Source organism: Apodemus sylvaticus, chromosome 7 (genome assembly GCF_947179515.1).
Source record: "Apodemus sylvaticus chromosome 7, mApoSyl1.1, whole genome shotgun sequence".
Taxonomy (NCBI): domain Eukaryota; kingdom Metazoa; phylum Chordata; class Mammalia; order Rodentia; family Muridae; genus Apodemus; species Apodemus sylvaticus.
This window is the reverse complement of record NC_067478.1, coordinates 93,978,210-93,994,732: the sequence shown is the minus strand read 5'-3', so window position 1 is coordinate 93,994,732 and position 16,523 is coordinate 93,978,210. Positions and strand designations below refer to the sequence as shown.

The window sequence follows — 16,523 nt, the reverse complement described above, 5'->3', positions numbered from 1 at the left end:
AGCCAGCACCTGTTGTCTCCTGAGTTTTTGATCTTAGCCATTCTGACTAGTGTGAGGTGAAATCTCAGGGTTGTTTTTATTTGCATTTCCCTGATGACTAAGGATGTTGAACATTTCTTGTTTGAGGAAAGTCTAGAAATCTTGATTTCTACAATGGGATGCATTTTAAGTTTATATTTACTATTTCAGTAAACTGTATCAATGTATGTATATCTCTGAGTTGCAGTGAACATGAAATTAATAAAGGGAAAGAAAGGAGTGCTAATAAATTATTATTATATGATTTGTTTGAGTAAAAAACAAAATTTTTCTACTGATAACTAGTAAACTTAATCAAATTTTTCCAGTGGAGACATAACAGGTACACAAATGCCCTCACGTTTATAAAAAAAAAAAAAAACCTGAATATACTTTCCCTTTACTATTAATAATCTAAATTCTTTTATTTTCAACCTAAGCACATTGGAATCACAACAGAGTTAACATCCCCTCTTTATCAAATTACTATCATACTATAGAAAAACGACCACATTTAAAAGGGCATTTGCCTTCCTTATTTCCACCTTTGGAGAAACAAAAGAACTTTCAAAATGAACTGGTCTACCAATATTTCAGGGAGTTATTAAGTAAATAAAAGAGATATTGTCTTTAAGACTACAGAAATCAGTAACTCAGGGGCACAGAAACATAAGACTTCTATATGTACTCTATTCAAAGGTCATATACTTTTGCTTAAGACATAGCTCATTGGTAAAGACTTGCCTAGCATGCAAAAGACTTGAATATGAACTTCTTCAGATAAACTGCAAAAAAAAAAATGTCCATTTGAAAAACCTTTCTTTTTCTGTGTATGAATTCATCCAGCGTTCTGTGCTTCAATCCTTATTATATCTAAGGCTGGATGTAATATACTGGAAGATGACTGCACAAAAGTCTTTGCTCAGATTTCAGGACTAACAAAAATACATATAATTTTGAAAATTACAAAATAAATTAATTTATTTACTCTAAAAAGATAGCAGGCTACTTTTCTTCAGTCTTCTGAAATGTTCTCAATATTAACTCAATTACACATAATGATGAATACTTTTAATTCCACGATATTCTCACATAAGGGTTTTTTTATTTTGTTTTTGTAATGTTTTTGTTTTTAAATTGTAGCCATTGAAGTTTTCAAAATTGTGGGTCAAATTCAGTTCTCACGAATGGTCTTACAAGGATCTACTTCTTTAGTCTGTTCTCTAGTTGTAAACAACATTTACACTAATATTCTTCCATAACAAATATAAATTTTACTTAAGTAAAAATCCTTTTCTTCAAAGTTTTTCTTAGTGCAACATGGACATCCTTATTCCTTATACTATAGATGAAAGGATTCAGCATTAGGCCCAGAATGGTATAAAAAATGGTAGATACTTTATCTCCATCTGTAGATGCATTAGAGGGCTTAAAATACATGAACAATGCAGCCCCAAAGAAAATAGAAACTGCAATACATGGGAGCCACAGGTACTGAAGGCTTTTGACCTACCATCTGAAGAATGGATGCTGAGAATGTTGGAAAGAATCAAGGTATAAGAAACAAAGAGAGTCAGGCTGGGTATTATTATGTTGACACCCACAACAGTAAGAACCACCAACTCATTGATGGAGGTGCTTGTGCAGGAGAGCTTCTGCAGAGGAGGTATATCACACATGTAGTGATTGATGATGTTGCCATCACAGAAAGTTAAGCTCATCATACTAGTAGTATGTGCCATGGCACCCACAAACCCCATCACATACACCCCCACTGTCATCAAATGGCAGACCTGATGAGACATGGTGACCTGGTAAAGCAGGGGCTTACAGATGGCAGCATATCTATCATAGGCCATTGCTGTCAAAATGTAGCATTCATCAATAACAAAGAAGCAGAAGAAAAAGAGCTGAGTCATACACTCAGCATGAGAAATGATGTTCTGCTTCATAAAACCCACCAGCATTCTGGGAGTTATGACAGAAGAGTAGCAGAGATCAGTGAAGGAAAGGTTGAAGAGAAAGTAATACATTGGGGTGTGCAGGTGAGGATTCAACACAATCAGAATAATCAAGCCCAGGTTCCCCACCATGGAGACCACATAGATTCCCAGGAAGAGAAAGAAGAGAGGCAGCTGGAGCTCAGATTCTTGTGTCAAGCCCAGCAAGATAAATTCTTTCACTGAAGAGGCATTTCCTAAAGCCATTCTTCCCTAGGTCATATCTGTAAGAACAGCATAAAATGTAACATTAAAAAGGGGAAATTATTTGAAATGTAAATAAAAAATATATCGAATAAAATAAAAAGAAAAAAGAAAAAAATAAAGAAAAAAATGTAATAGAGCCACCATCAATCTACCACACTAAACTGAGACTAAGAACCAGAATAGGATGACAAATTCAAGCTTGTATTTCTCTGTGTGTTTTCTTACTCTACATTTTATCAGAGTTAAAGCATAAAAATAACTATACATTTACATAAGGCATGTCTTTGAGAATAACATTGAAACAATGACCATTATCATCTTAGTAAGATCTCAGTTTTACATCTACCTTGACAATCCACCTCCTATTTCAGGCTCAATGGTAATGTCAAAAGAGTAGAGACAAGGAACATCCAAAACTCACTGGGTCCTCAGAGTTAGTTTGGGGGGAATGAAAATTATTCATCCAATTCAATACTTACCTTTGTATTGGGGAACAGCAAAAATGAACTCACTGACCTTTCTCTACTCTCGCGGAAGAATAAGTACAAATGACATGGAAGGGATGTAAAGGTGTTGAACCCAGGAAAAAATTATCTTCTATTATTTTTGTTATTAGGTTTAGCTTCTCAGTGATGGGGAAAATCAATTTTTGACTGCGGAATCCTAAGCCCTCATTGCTCCATGTTTTTTGAAGCCATGAATACTGGATCATAATTTTTGCTTGTGGCTTTTCATATAATGCCTTTTTCATTACAGAGGTTGGTAAATAGCATTTTATTGATGTCACAAGAGCCACTTGACAATGACCCTAGAGGGTTTTATAAATTGTAATCTTAGGGACCTGATTAAAAATGTAAAGGCTTATGTTTTCCAGGTATTTCCCCCAAGAGATCAGGCTTTGTAGCTATGTATTTAAAATTAGTATAATAGTAATGAAAACACCTCATTTAGAGGTACACTGTTTTGGTTTGGTTTAGTGTTTGAAAATTGAATACATTTATACAATGCGTTTTAATGATGGTTATCCCTGATGTCTTCATTTCCTGTTCCTATTCGTCTTCCATTATTCCTTCCCCAATTCATTTTCTTTTCCACTTTTTAATCCATTTTCTTTTCCAGTTTGTCCAGTCAACACTACCTGTATGTGTCTATGACTTTGCTTATATCTCTGATGTACATAAGTATGCATATGTATATTATGATGTATATATATATGTCAGCCATCTACTTGAGAGTAGGTAGCCAAACAGGGGCTGCATTCTTAAAACTCACCATGATTCACAGCGTATCCATGAACTAGTAATGGCTCTCAGCTATATGTATAATTCATGACAATATCTTTTATTCATGACTTTCTCAAAGGTTAGTGTTAGTTAACCATCCTCAAACTCACTCCTCTACTTGGCCATTCCATCTACTGTCACATTCAACCCTTCCTGCTCCCTTATTATTCATTCTTCCTTCAAATTATTCATGCTCCAGTTTTTTATATATTTTCTTGGTGTAACTTTAGACATTCTTCAAATAGGAAAATATAAAAATCTATCTCATATGCTATGAATATATATGAATATCACATATACTACTTTTGCTGATGAGATGAAATCTTATGTTATTAATTATGTTATCTTTCATAGATCTCACATATACTTCTTAAAGCCCATAATATAAAATGGATATTGACTATATTTTTAAAGCTACTTTTGAAGAACTTAAAGCAATTAAACTTGACATATGTGCTTTATAAATATGTATAGAAGAATGAATAAAACGAATATTCCTTCCTAGCCCTCTATAATACATACAGAAAACCATGTGGAATGTGTTCCCATAGGTGAAGATTTATAAAGTACCAATGCTTTCATTCATAGACAAGAACATGAATTATATCTTTAAGGCATGTAGAGCTGAAGCTAATTTTCAGAATTCATCAAAGTGACCTGAAGATCAGAGTTACTAAGGTCAGAATGAAAGAGAGAAGCCCTATAGCTTCCATCCCTTAATGTCAAAATGATTTTCTGTAATGCTGAGAATAGACAATATATTTTCTCACACACATGTAACATTGACTTAGATCAGAGAAAATAATAAAAGAGTGAATTGTAGTAAGGTCTGAAATGCCAAAATCAAAGTTCTATTTAGTTTGGGATGCCATAGGGGGTCCTTAATTATAGTTTTAGTCTTGGCACATAAAATGGAAACAAATTTAACACTTCAAACAGATTAGCATGGCAATGGAGTACTAAAAAAATACTAGCACTGTAGAAAGGGAATTAGGCTGAGTATCAGAGGAAGCTACAACAGGCACTGACTGGGAACAGAAGAAAAAGTAGAAGAAAGGGAGAGAGAAGAAAAGGAGAGAAGAACAAGAAGGTAGGGGAACAAATGAGAAAAATCAAAAGAAAGTCTATGAATTAAAAGTAATGCTGTGAGACCTTCTGATAAACTAAATATATAAAGGACACATTGCAAGAGAGTATTCAGCAAGATTTCTCAATAATGGGAAACAGGGAAACAACAGAAACATAAACCTCTAAGACACTGCCCTAAGGGCTAAGTTATGTTGCTACAAGTAGAAGTTAAAAAGATGACTTTTCCATTTATCACATATCAAATGATGCCCAAGAAGAAGAAAGGAGTGGCCCCTGGTCCTGGAAAAGCTCAGTGTAGCAGTGTAGGGTAAGACCAGAACAGGGAAGTGGGAAGGGTTGGATTGGGGAACAGGGGGAGGGAAGAGGGCTTATGGGACTTCCGAGGAGGGGGGAGCCAGGAAAGGGAAAATCACTTGAAATGTAAATAAATAATATATCGAATAAAAAAATAGAAAAAATAAAATAAAATAAATAAAATAAAAAAGATGAAATTTTTGGTCAAATTTTTATATTTGACCTTTAGCAACTGGGCATGAAAGTACAAGTCTGAAGTAGGGGAACATAACAAAATGACTAAATAAATTCAGAAATGATTGTCAGGTCATGAGAAGAATCACAGGTCATCTTTCTAAATAACAAAGCACAGAATTGGTGAAGTCTATAGAAATGTATGATAGCAGAAAAATAAACATAGTTCTCCAATTGCAGATTGTTCTATTAAATATAAAAATAAAAACAACTGCTCAAATGAATCTCAATTATTCCTCTGTCTACAAAATTACTAAGGGATCAAAAATTTCTTAGGGTAAACTTGAAATGTCATCTATATCTATCTATCTATCTATCTATCTATCTATCTATCTATCTATCTATCTACCTATCTATCTATCTATACACACACACACATATACACATATATACATACATACATACATACATACATACATACATACATATATACTGTTAGGGATTTTTGTTGTTTAGTTTTGTTTTGCAGTGTTAAAAGGAAATGTGTGCTTGCTCTTTCCTAAGAATTGAGGGGCTGAGGTCACAAGATGCTGATTCATAGGAGCTTGGAAGCACCCTCTAGAATGCACCAGTGACCTGGGAAGTGAAAGACTCTCAGGACTCAAAGGAAGGGACCTTGGATAAAATGCCCAACAGTAGGGTAAGGGAACTTACAGAGCCCACCTCCAGCAAGAAAAAAGGGTATCAAATGAGGGCGAGGATGGCCATCCCACGGTCACAACTCTGGCCTATAATTGTTCCTGTGTGAATGAATTACAGGATGCAAATGGAGAAGAGCCTGAGGAAAAGACAGTTCAGTAACAGTCCCAAAGTGGGATCCAACACAAGGGGAGGTCCCAAGGCTAGACACTGTTACTGAGACTATGGAGCACTTAGAAAAAGGGACCTAGCATGACTGCACTCCAGAAGACCCAACAAGCAGCTGAGTCAGATGCAGATATTTGCACCCAGCCAATGGACAGAAGCAGCTGACCCCTGTTGTTGAAATAAGGAACCCCAAAAGAAGCTGAAAATGGCAATTCTGTAGGAGTACCAGTAATCTCAATTAATCTGGACCTCCATGATCCCTCAAACACTGTACCACCAAACAGGCAGCATGCACCAGCTTATATTAGCCCCCTAACACACATACAGTAGAGGACTGCCAGGTCTGTGTTCATTCAGAGATGATGCACCCGGCCCTCACGAGACTGGAGGCCCCAGGAAGTTTCGAGGCCAGGTGGGTTGGGAGGTGGAAAAATCCAAATGAAGACAGAGGATGGGGAGGAAGTATGGGAAGTGTAATAGTCAGAGGGTAAGTAAAATATAGAGTATAAAAAAATGAATAAACTAAACTAATTAATTAAAAAGAGTCATTTTCATATATGTGCATTTAGCAAACAATAATAGTATCTTATCTATTATGGACTTAAGACCAATCTAGTCACAGGTTCTTGACCCCACTAACTAAAACAGTCAGCTATGCCAAAAAATGTACATTGTAGACATTATAGCCCATAAACAAACAGTGTTAACCAAATTGCATACCAACCATGTAAAGAATGAACCCAGATACCAATATCTCACCTATATTGAAATCGATTGCAACTGCATCAAAGACTAAAAGTCTTAAAAGAAACTATGGAGAAAATAGTTTAAGATATAGGATAGTCATTGGCAAAAGTTTCTAATAAGATAGAAGCAGCTCGAAGGGGTATATAGTCCCATGGGAAAAACAATGACTTTGGACACCCAGACACCCGAAGACTCCCAGGGACTGAATCATCAACCAAGGGGTATACATGGTTCCAGCCAAAAATGTGGCAGAGGAATGCCTTTTTGGGCATCAGTGGGAGGAGTGGTCTTTGGTCAGGTAAAGGCTCAATAGAGGCCACAACAAAGGGAAATAGATAGGGGGGAAGTTGGGGGAGAAGTGGGACTGTGTCAGGTAGAGGGGCATATACATCGAGGCAGGGGGATGGAGGAGGGGTAGGGAATCGTTGGGGAGGGGGGCTTTTAGGAGGGGGAAATTGGGAAGGGTTTTACCATTGGCAATGTAAATGAAGAAGATATTCAATAAAAAAAAAGATACAAGCAGCTCACTTTAAAATAGAAAAATAGATTTGCATGGTATTAATAAGATACAAGCAGCTTACTACATAAGAGAAAAAATGGATTTATATTATATTAAAAAGCTTCTGCACTAAAAGAACCAATAATTAAATTGAAAAGATATCTAACAGAACAGAATAAAACAAACAAATACCTGAAACTGAACAAAACATTCAATGAATAATAATTCAAAGAATAATACAATGTACAAACACTTGACAAATAACAAAGTAGTAATAGGCAGTTTTAAATGTCCTGGGCATATACCCAGAAGATTCTCCTACATGTAGTAAGGACACATGTTCCACTATGTTCATAGCTGCTTTATTTATAATAGCCAGAAGCTGGAATGAACCCAGATGTCCTTCAACAGAGGAACAGATACAGAAACTACGGTATATACACAATGGAGTACTATTCAGCTATTAAAAACAATGAATTCATGAAATTCTTAGGCAAACGGAAAGAACTACAAAGTGTCATCCTGAGCAAGGTCACCAAAGAATGCACATGGTATGCTCTCACTGATAAGAGGATGTTAGCCCAAAAGCTCAAAGTAAACAAATTACAATTTACAGACAACAGGAAGCTCAAGAAGAAGGAGGAGTGAAGTAAGGGTGCTTTGGTTCCTCTGAGAAAGGGAACAAAATACTCACAGGAGCAATAAAGGAGACAAAGTGTGGAGCAAAGACTGAAGTAAAGGTCACCCAGAGACTCCCGTACCTGGGGATTCATCCTATAAACAGTCACCAAACCTCAACACTATTATGAATGACAAGAAGTGAATACCAAAAGGAGCATGCCATGGTTGTCTCTGGAGGGGCCCTGCTAGAGCCTTACCTATACAGAGGCAGATGCTAGCAGCCAACCATTAGTCTGGGTGTGGGATCCCCAATGGAGGAGTTGGAGGGTGGTCCGGAGGAGCTGAAGGGGTTTACATCCCCGTGGGAAGAACAATTATGTTGGCCACCCAGACACTCTAGGACTCCCAGAGACTAAAGTATCAACCAAGGGGTACACATGGTTCTAGCCAAAATTGTGTCAGAGGAATGTCTTGTTGGGCATCAGTGGAAGGAGTGTTCCTTGGCCAGATGAAGGCTCAATAGATGCCCCAACAAAGGGAAATTGAGGTGGGAGGAAGTGGGAGTAGGTAGGGTGGTTGGGCATATAAGTGGAGGCAGGGGGTGGAAGGAGGGGTTGGGGTTTTCAGGGAGGGACCAGGAAAAGTTTTAGCATTTAAAATGTAAATGAAGATTATATTCAATAAAACAAATTAAAAAAATAAGTGATTACTTTTGGTTCATTCCCCTGTTCCAATGTGAGTTTTCTATTTTAAATAAATAAATAAATAAATAAACAAACAAATAAAAATAAATAAATGTCCAAAATCACTAATCATCAAAGAAAAACACACATACACTATACACAAATACATGAAATGAGATCCCATCTCATTTTGTTCTAAATGGCAGCCACCAAACAAACAGGTAACATTAATGCTGAAGAAGATGTAGATTTAAAGGAATTGTTTTATACTGTTCGGGGAAAGTAAACTCTTTCAGATATCATCATAAAAATCAGTATAGAGGTTTCTCAAGGTAATAGAAAGAGAATTACCATATGACCCAGCTATATCACTTTTTGGTATTCACCCAAAACTTCAAGTCAGTATTTTCCAGAGATACTTCTTGAAATACTACATAATGGAAGCAACATAAGTGTTAAAAAACCAGAGTGGGTAAAGATGAAGTTTATATACACAGTGGACTTTATCAACCCTAAGTAAGACTGAGGTAATATCATTTATAGAAAATTCAACATATCTCATGGTTATTTTACTAAGTATATTAAGTAAGTCTAACATTGTGTGTTTTTTCTCCTTTGTGGGTCCTAGACTTTATTTTTTTTATTCGATGTATTCTTTTCTTTTTTTTTGCCCTTCCTCTCCATATTTATTCAATATAGTACTCGAAGTCCTAAACAGAGCAATTATATAACAAAATGAGGTCAAGATGATACAAATTGGAAAATAGTCAAAATATCACCATTTGCAGGTGACACGATAGTATACATAAGTGATATGATAGCATGCATAAGTGACCACTAAATTTCTACCAGAGAACTCTTTTTTTTTTTTGCTGTATCTGCTGAAATTTTTTTATTCGATATATTTTTTATTTACATTTCAAATGATTTCCCCTTTTCTAGCCCCCCATTCCCCGAAAGTCCCATAAGCCCCCCTTTTCCCCCTGTCCTCCCACCCACCCCTTCCCACTTCCCCGTTCTGGTTTTGCCCTATACTTCTTCACTGAGTCTTTCTAGAACAAGGGGCCACTCCTCCTTTCTTCTTGTACCTCATTTGATGTATGGATTATGTTTGGGGTATTCCAGTTTTCTAGGTTAATATCCACTTATTAGTGAGTGCATACCATGAGTCACCTTTTGAATCTGGGTTACCTCACTTAGTATGATGTTTTCTAGCTCCATCCATTTGCCTAAGAATTTCATGAATTCATTGTTTCTAATGGCTGAATAGTACTCCATTGTGTAGATATACCACATTTTTTGCATCCACTCTTCTGTTGAGGGATACCTGGGTTCTTTGCAGCATCTGGCAATTATAAATAGGGCTGCTATGAACATAGTAGAGCATGTATCCTTATTACATGGTGGGGAATCCTCTGGGTATATGCCCAGGAGTGGTATTCTTTATTTACATTTCAAATGTTTTCCCCTTTTCTATGTCCCCACTCCCCACAAGTCTCATAAGCCCTCTTCCCTCCACCGGTTCCTCCATCTACTCCTTCCCACTTTCCTGTTCTGGTATTCCCCTATACTGTTGCATTGAGTCTTTCCAGAAGCAGGGGCCACTCCTCCATTCTCTTTGGACATCATTTAATATGTGGATTATTTCTTGGGTATTCCAAGTTTCTAGGTTAATATCCACTTATCAGTGAGTGCATACCATGATTGATGTTTTGAGACTGGGTTACCTCACTTAGTATGTTCACCAGTTCCATCCATTTGTCTACAAATTTCATGAATTCATTGTTTATAATGTCTGAATAGAACTCCATTGTGTAAATATACCACATTTTTTGTATCCATTCCTCTGTTGAGGGACACCTGGATTCTTTCCAGCTTCCGGCTACTACAAATAGGGCTGCTATAAACATAGTGGAGCATGTGTCCTTATTACATGCCGTGGAATCCTCTGGGTATATGCCCAGGAGTGGTATAGCAGGGTCCTCCGGAAGTGCCATGCCCAGTTTTCTGAGGAACCTCCAGACTGATTTCCAAAGTGGTTGTACCATCTTACAATCCCACCAGCAGTGGAGGAGTGTTCCTCTTTCTACACATCCTTGCCAGCACCTGCTGCCTCCTGAGTTTTTGATCTTAGCCATTCTTACTGGTGTGAGGTGAAATCTCAGGGTTGTTTTGATTTGCATTTCCCTAATGATTAATGATGTTGAACATTTCTTAAGGTGTTTCCCAGCCCATTGAAGTTCTTCATGTGAAAATTCTTTGTTTAGCTCTGTACCCACTTTGTAATGGGGTTATTTGGTTCTCTGGGTTCTACCTTATTGAGTTCTTTGTATATTTTAGATATTAGCCCTCTGTCAGTTTTAGAGTTGGTGAAGATCCTTTCCCAATCTGTTGGTTGACGTTTTGTCCTTTTGATAGTGTCCTTTGCCTTACAGAAACTTTGTAGTTTTATGAGGTCCCATTTGTCAATTCTTGATCTTAGAGCATAAGCTATTGGTATTCTTTTTTTTTAAATATTTTTATTGTCTGTATTCTTGTTTACATTCCGAATGATTTCCCCTTTCCCGGATCCCCCCTCCCCATATGTCCCACAAACCTTTCCCTCTCAATCCCTTCTCCAATCACTTCCCTCCTTTTTCTCTGTCCTTATATTCGCTTCCCATGCTAGATCAATCCTTTTCAGTATCAGGACCCTCTCCATACTTCTTCATGGGAGTCATTTGTTATGCAAATTGTGCCTTGGGTATTCAGGCCTTCTGGGCTAATTAATATCCACTTATCAGAGATTGCATTCCATGTGTATTCTTTTGTGATTGGGTTACCTCACTTAGGATGATATTTTCCAGATCAAATCATTTGCCTAAAAATTTTGTGAATTCATTGTTTCTAATTGCTGAGTAGTATTCCATTGTGTAAATATACCACATTTTCTGTATCCATTCCTCCTTTGAGGGGCATCTGGGTTCTTTCCAGCTTCTGGCTATTATAAATAAGGCTGCTATGAACATAATGGAGCATGTGTCTTTATTGCATGCCGGGGAATCCTTTGGGTATATGCCCAGGAGAGGTATAGCAGGGTCCTATGGAAATCTCATGTCCAGTTTTCTGAGGAAGCTCCAGACAGATTTCCACAGTGGTTGTACCATCTTACAGCCCCACCAGCAGTGGAGGAGTGTTCCTCTTTCTCCACATCCTCGCCAACACCTGCTGTCTCCTGAGTTTTTGACCTTAGCCATTCTGACTGGTGTAAGGTGAAATCTCAGGGTTGTTTTGATTTGCATTTCCCTAATGACTAATGATGTTGAGCACTTCTTAAGGTGCCTCTCGGCCATCAGAATTTCTTCAGGTGAAAATTCTTTGTTAAGATCTGGAACCCATTTTTAATAGGGTTATTTGGTTCCCTGGGGTCTCATTTCATTAGTTCTTTGTATATATTGGATATTAGCCCTCTATCAGATGTGGGGTTGGTGAATATCCTTTCCCAATTTGATGGTTGCCATTTTGTCCTTTTAACAGTGTCCTTTGCCTTATAGAAACTTTGTAATTTTATGAGGTCCCATTTGTCAATTCTTGATCTTAAAGCATAAGCTATTGGTGATCTGTTCAGGAACTTTTCCCCTGTGCCCATGTCCTCAAGGGTCTTTCCCAGTTTCTTTTCTATTAGTTTCAGTGTGTCTGGTTTTACATGGAGGTCCTTGATCCACTTGGAGTGAAGTTTAGTACATGGAGATAAGAATGGATCAATTCGCATTCTTCTGCATGCTGACCTCCAATTGATCCAGCACCATGTGTTGAAAAGGCTATCTTTTTTCCACTGGATGTTTTTGGCTCCTTTGTCAAAGATCAAGTGACCATAGGTGTGTGGATTCATTTCTGGATCTTCAATTCTATTCCATTGGTTCACTTGTCTGTCACTGTGCTAATACCATGCAGTTTTTAACACTATTGCTCTGTAGTATTGCTTGAAGTCAGGGATACTGATTCTGCCAGAATTTCTTTGGTGTTGAGAATAGTTTTAGCTATCCTGGGTCTCTTGTTATTCCAGATGAATTTGAGAATTGCTTTTTCTAACTCTGTGAAGAACTGAGTTGGGATTTTGATAGGGATTGCATTGAATCTGTAGATCGCTTTTGGCAAGATGGCCATTTTAACTATATTAATCCTGCCAATCCACGAGCATGGCAGATTTTTCCATCTTCTGAGGTCTTCTTCGATTTCCTTCCTCAGAGACCTGAAGTTCTTGTCATATAGATCTTTCACTTGTTTGGTTAGAGTCACACCAAGATACTTTATATTGTTTGTGGCTATTTTGAAGGGTGTCGTTTCCCTAACTTCTTTCTCAGCCTGCTTATCCTTTGAGTATAGGAAGGCAACTGATTTGCTTGAGTTGATTTTATAACCAGCCACTCTGCTGAAGTTATTTATCAGCTGTAGGAGTTCTCTGGTGGAGGTTTTTGGGTCACTTAAATAGACTATCATGTCATCTGCAAATAGTGATAATTTGACTTCTTCCTTTCCAATTTGTATCCACTTGACCTCCTTATGTTGTCTAATTGCTCTAGCTAGAACTTCAAGTACTATATTGAAAAGATATGGAGAGAGAGGACAGCCTTGTCTAGTCCCTGATTTTAGTGGGATTGCTTCAAGTTTCTCTCCATTTAGTTTGATGTTGGCTATTGGTTTGCTGTATATTGCTTTAACGATGTTTAGATATGGGCCTTGAATTCCTGTTCTTTCCAAGTGTTTTAGCATGAAAGGATGCTGGATTTTGTCAAATGCTTTTTCTGCATCTAATGAGATGAGCATATGGTTTTTTTTTTTTTTGAGTTTGTTTATGTAGTAGCTAGCATTGATGGATTTCCTTATATTGAATCATCCCTGCATCCCTGGGATGAAGCCTACTTGATCATGGTGGATGATCGTTTTGATGCGTTCTTGGATTTGGTTGGCACGAATTTTATTAAGTATTTTTGCATCAATATTCATAAGAGAAATTGGCCTGAAGTTCTCTTTCTTTGTTGGATCTTTGTGTGGTTTTGGTATCAGGCTAATTGTGGCTTCATAGAACGAGTTGGGTAGAGTTCCTTCTGTTTCTATTTTGTGGAATAGTTTGAAGAGTATTGGTGTTAGGCCTTCTATGAAGGTCTGATAGAACTCTGCACTGAAGCCATCTGGTCCCATGCTTTTTTTGGTTGGGAGAATTTCTCTGACCCTTTTTATTTCTTCAGGTGTTATGGGACTGTTTATTTGATCTATTTGATCCTGATTTAGTTTTGGTGTCGTATATCTGTCTAAGAAACTGTCCATTTCCTCCAGATTCTCCAGTTGTGTTGAGTATAGGCTTTTGCAGTAGAATCTGATGATTTTTTGGATTTCCTCAGTTTCCGTTGTTATATCTCCCTTTTCATTTCTAAGTTTGTTAATCTGGATACTGTCTCTGTGTCCTTTGGTTAGTCTGGCTAAGGGTTTATCTATCTTGTTGATTTTCTCAAAGAACCAGCTCCTGGTTTTATTGATTCTTTGTATGGTTCTCTTTGTTTCTACTTGATTGATTTCGGCCCTGAGTTTGATGATTTCCTGCCTTCTACTCCTCCTGGGTGAAATAGCTTCTTTTTGTTCCAGGGCTTTCAGGTGTGTCATTAAGCTGGTAGTGTATGCTCTCTCCATTTTCTTTTTAGAGGCACTCCAGGATATAGCACTGCTTTCATTGTGTCCCATAGATTTGGTATGTTGTGTCTTCATTTTCATTGTGTTCTAAAAAGTCTTTAATTTCTTTCTTTATTTCTTCCTTGACCAAGGTATCATTGAGTAGAATATTGTTCAGTTTCCATGTGTATGTGGGTTTTCTATTGTTTCTGTTGCTATTGAAGACCACTTTTACTCCATAGTGATCTGATAGGAGGCAAGGTATTAGTTCGATCTTGTTATATTTGTTGAGATCTGTCTTGTGACCAATTATATGGTCGATTTTGGAGAAGGTACCATGAGGTGCTGAGAAAAAGGTATATTCTTTTGCTTTAGGATAGAATGTTCTATATATATCTGTTAAATCTAAGTGGTCCAAAGCTTCAATTAGTTTCATTGTGTCCCTGTTTAGTTTCTGTTTTCCTGATCAGTCCATTGAGGAAAGTGCAGTGTTGAAGTCACCCACAAATATTGTGTTAGGTGCAATGTGTGCTTTGAGCTTTAATAAAGTTTCTTTTACGAAAGAGGGTGCCCTTGCATTTGGAGCGTAGATGTTCAGTATTGAGAGTTCTTGTTGTATTTTTCCTTTGACCAGCAAGAAGTGTCCCTCAGAGTCTCTTTTGATGACTTTGGGTTGAAAGTCAATTTTATCTGATATTAAAATGGCTACTCCAGCTTGTTTCCTGAGACCATTTGCTTGTAAAATTGTCTTCCAGCCTTTTACTCTAAGGTAGTGTTAGTCTTTGACCCTCAGGTGTGTTTCCTGTATGCAGCAAAATGTAGGGTGCTGTTTACGTATCCAGTCAGTCTATGTCTTTTTATTGGGGCATTGAGTCCATTGATGTTAAGAGATATTAAGGGATAGTGATTGCTACTTCCTGTCATTTTTGACGTTATTTTTTAAATTTGATTGGTTAACTTCTTTTGGGTTTGATGAAAGGTTACTATCTTGCTTTTTCCAGGGTGAAGTTTCCCTCCTTGTATTGGTGTTTTCCTCCTATTATCCTTTTTAGGGCTGGGTTTGTGGATAGATATTGGGTAAACTTGGTTTTGTCATGAAATATCTTAGTTTCTCCATCTATGGTGATTGAGAGTTTTGCTGGATATAGTAGTTTTGGCTGGCATTTGTGTTCTCTTAGAGTCTGCATGAGATCTGCCCAGGATCTTCTAGCCTTCATAGTCTCAGGTGAAAAGTCTGCTGTGATTCTGATAGGTCTTCCTTTATATGTTACTTGGCCTTTTTCTCTTACTGCCTTTAATATTCTTTCTTTGTTTAGTACATTTCGTGTTTTGATTATTATGTGACGGGAAGTATTTCTGTTCTGGTCCAGTCTCTTTGGAGTTCTGTAGGCTTCTTGTATATTCATGGGCATCTCTCTCTTTAGGTTAGGGAAGTTTTCTTCCATAATTTTATTGAAGATATTTGCTGGCCCTTTAAGTTGTATATCTTCACTCTCATCTATGCCTATAATCCTTAGGTTTGGTCTTCTCATTGTGTCCTGGATTTCCTGTATATTTTGGGTTACAAGCTTTTTGCATTTTGCATTTTCTTTAACTCTTGAGTCCATGGTTTCTATGGTATCTTCAGCATCTGAGATTCTTTCTTCTGTCTCTTGTATTCTGTTGTTGATATTTGCATCTCTGTCCCCTGATTTCTTCCCAAGGCTTTCTATCTCCAAAGTTGTCTCCCTTTGAGTTTTCTTAGTTGTTTCTACTTCTGATTTTAGATCCTGGATTGTTTTGCTTAGCTCCTTCACTTGCTTGTTTGTGCTTTCCTGTAATTCTTTAAGAGATTTTTGTGTTTCCTCTTTCATGACCTCAGCCTGTTGACCAAGGTTCTCCTGTATTTCTTTAAGTGTTTTTTACATTTCCTCCTTATTGGCTTTTATATTCTCCTGGATTTCTTTCAATGATTTTTGTGTTTCCCTTGCAAGGGCTTCTAACTTTTGATCCATTTTCTCCTGAATTTCTTTAAGTATGTCCTTCATGTGTTCATGTACCATCATCATGACCAGTGATTTTAAATCTAAATCTTGTTTTACTGGTGTGATGGGGTATCCAGGACTTGCTATTGTTGGAGAATTGAGTTCAGATGCTGCCATAATGCCTTTGTTTCTGTTAGTAACATTCCTACATTTGCCTTTAGCCATCTGGTTCTCCCTGGTGTTAGATGGTCTTATTGTCACTGGCTGGTGCTTCAACCTACTGTGGACATTTAAGGTTATTTCTGCAACACTGGATAACTGGGTTTCCTCTGGCACAGATTACTTATATGCTGCCTTCCTCTTTTGTGCCTTTGGAGCCCTGCTCAGTCTTGCCTCAAGCAATGTTATACTTAGGTTGTCAAGGTCAACCA

The 16,523-nt window shown here is 37.4% G+C and overlaps 1 pseudogene; it reads right to left on the bottom strand.

The window, feature by feature from the left end:
• Nucleotides 1-1,296: 1,296 nt before the first annotated feature.
• Nucleotides 1,297-2,240, bottom strand: LOC127690082 (olfactory receptor 145-like; annotated as a pseudogene).
• Nucleotides 2,241-16,523: the final 14,283 nt, after the last annotated feature.